At 52.1% G+C, this 2,522-nt stretch overlaps 1 protein-coding gene across 1 annotated transcript in view; it reads right to left on the reverse strand.

Annotated features, from left to right (window-relative positions):
• Positions 1 to 681, reverse strand: part of ATP6V1C1 (ATPase, H+ transporting, lysosomal 42kDa, V1 subunit C1) — a 40,387-nt gene extending 39,706 nt beyond the window's left edge. The window contains exon 1 of the mRNA XM_010863496.1: positions 516 to 681. The gene's annotated coding sequence lies outside the window, so the exon portion shown is untranslated. The remainder of the gene's footprint in view (positions 1 to 515) is intronic.
• Positions 682 to 2,522: the final 1,841 nt, after the last annotated feature.

A 2,522-nucleotide genomic window follows, 5' to 3' on the forward strand; every position in this document is an offset into this window, starting at 1 on the left:
TCTGAGTTCTCTGGAATCCCGTTTTTTCCCCTGTCACAGGGACCCTGCGTCCTCGGTGAGGGTCTCCTAGACCCTCTAAACTGCCATCACCTTACTCGCAAGCACGTACGCCCAGGGGAGGCTGTCCCGCTCGCTGTGACCTCACACACACCACCCCGTATCCTCATCTGGGCCACTCTGTTACCTTTCGTCCCCCGGAGCTAGGATTCGCTGTGACCCTTACCCCAACCCAAGGAGAAACGCCTCAGACCCGCAGTGTTTATGTCTGCCTCTGCCACAGAACAGCCCCTAGGGCCCTTTCTCTTTTCCCCTCCTTCCATTCCCCTTAGAGACAGAACCCAGGCCCACGGCGGCGACAAACTCGCGCCGAGAAACTGGACACGGCCGCCCAGCCGGCGGCTCCAACGCCACAGCCTCGGCCCCCGCGCGCGCCCCCATCCTTCCCAAGCCGCGACCACAGCGCGAGCTTCGGCCCGGCCGGGGTTTCCGAGGGGAGGTAGCCATCGCTCACTGACCCAGGGAAGTGTCAAACGAGGACGTGCCGGCAGTAACAGGCAGAGAGGCGGACAGCCTGGCAGGCGTTAACGGCTCAGCGCTCCATCCCCTCCCCGACCTAAGCTCCGGCCTCACGGCTTCCTCGACCGCGGCGCCTACGGAGCAAGTCACGTGCCAGCCGGGACGGTCAGCTGACCGCGGCGCGCTCCGCCCCGCCTACGTGCGCCGCTCCGCCTACGCGCGCGCCACTGCGCAGCCGCCGCGGCCGAGCCCACGGAAGAGGGGCGGGGCTGGGAGGCTCCCCGGGGAGCGGGGGAGAGCCAGAAGTCTGAGCGGGCAGAGCTCTTCCGGGGAGGGTGGGGTTTCTGCGTCTGGAGTTCCGCCCGCCACCTGTGAATTTCATCGCTGCCATCCTTAAGGTTACCCCACTTATTTTCATGTTTCTGCGGCTTGGAATTTGCCTTCAGACTTCTCCACTCAGGATTTTCTTCGGACAGCCCGGTTTTCTGAGTAATATCCTTAAGAGTTCCCTTCAGCCTCTGATTCACCTTTTCCTTCCAGTCCACTTCGAGTTAATTCCATAAATGTCCTTGGAGCATTTACTATACGCTCGTCATTGTGCTCATTATCTTAGGATTGTCTACCGACGTGAATCACTCCTTGCAGGAGAAAGCTTGTAATCTTGTTCGGGCGTCTGTGAGGCCTGTGATAAACATCGGATAGTTGGAACCACAGTAGATAAAAATGAAAACCAAACAAGGTTACAGGGCAGAGGCACGGACAGGAGAAATCATGTCCTCTGGGAGAAAAAGATAGCAAACCGCTCTCCTGATATTTCATATTTCATTAGCTTGGGAAGGTAGGTGGTATTATTCTGGTTCAGAACATAGTTTAGAAACGTTCAGTTCAGTCGCTCAGTCGTGTCCGACTCTGCGACCGCAGAAATTGCAGCACGCCAGGCCTCCTTGTCCATCACCAACTCCCGGAGTTCACCCAAACTCATATCCATCGAGTCGGTGATGCTATCCAGCCATCTCATCCTCTGTCGTCCCCTTCTCCTGCCCCCAATCCCTCCTAGCATCAGAGTATTTTCCAGTGAGTCAACTCTTCTCATGAGATGGCCAAAGTACTGGAGTTTCAGCTTTAGCATCAGTCCTTCCAAAGAACACCCAGAACTGATCTCCTTTAGAATGGACTGGTTGGATCTCTTTGCAGTCCAAGGGACTCTCAAGAGTTCTCCAACACCACAGTTCAAAAGCATCAATTCTTCAGCGCTCAGCCTTCTTCACAGTCCAACTTTAACATCCATACATGATCACTGGAAAAACTACAGCCTTGACTAGACCGAACTTTGTTGGCAAAGTAATGTCTCTGCTTTTGAATATGCTATCTAGGTTGGTCATAACTTTCCTTCCAAGGAGCAAGCGTTTTTTAATTTCATGGCTGCAATCACCATCTGCAGTGATTTTGGAGCCCCAAAAAATAAAGTCTGACACTGTTTCCACTGTTTCCCCATCTATTTCCCATGAAGTGATGGGACCAGATGCCATGATCTTAGTTTTCTGAATGCTGAGCTTTAAGCCAACTTTTTCATTCTCCTCTTTCAATTTCATCAAGAGGCTTTTTAGTTCCTCTTCAGTTTCTGCCATAAGGGTGGTGTCATCTGCATATCTGAGGTTATTGATATTTCTCCAGGCAATCTCGATTCCAGCTTGTGCTTCTTCCAGCCCAGCGTTTCTCAGGATGTACTCTGCATATAAGTTAAAAAAGCAGGGTGACAGTATACGGTCTTGACACACTCCTTTTCCTATTTGGAACCAGTCTGTTGTTTCATGTCCGGTTCTAACTGTTGCTTCCTGACCTGCATACAGATTTCTTAAGAGGCAGGTCAGGTGGTCTGGTATTCCCATCTCTTGAAGAATTTTCTACGGTTTATTGTGATCCACACAGTCAAAGGCTTTGGCATAGTCAATAAAGCAGAAATAGATGTTTTTCTGGAACTTGCTTGCTTTTTTGATGATCCAGAG

The sequence above is a fragment of the Bison bison genome, unplaced genomic scaffold (genome assembly GCF_000754665.1).
Source record: "Bison bison bison isolate TAMUID 2011002044 unplaced genomic scaffold, Bison_UMD1.0 scf7180017864491, whole genome shotgun sequence".
Taxonomy (NCBI): Eukaryota; Metazoa; Chordata; class Mammalia; order Artiodactyla; family Bovidae; genus Bison; species Bison bison.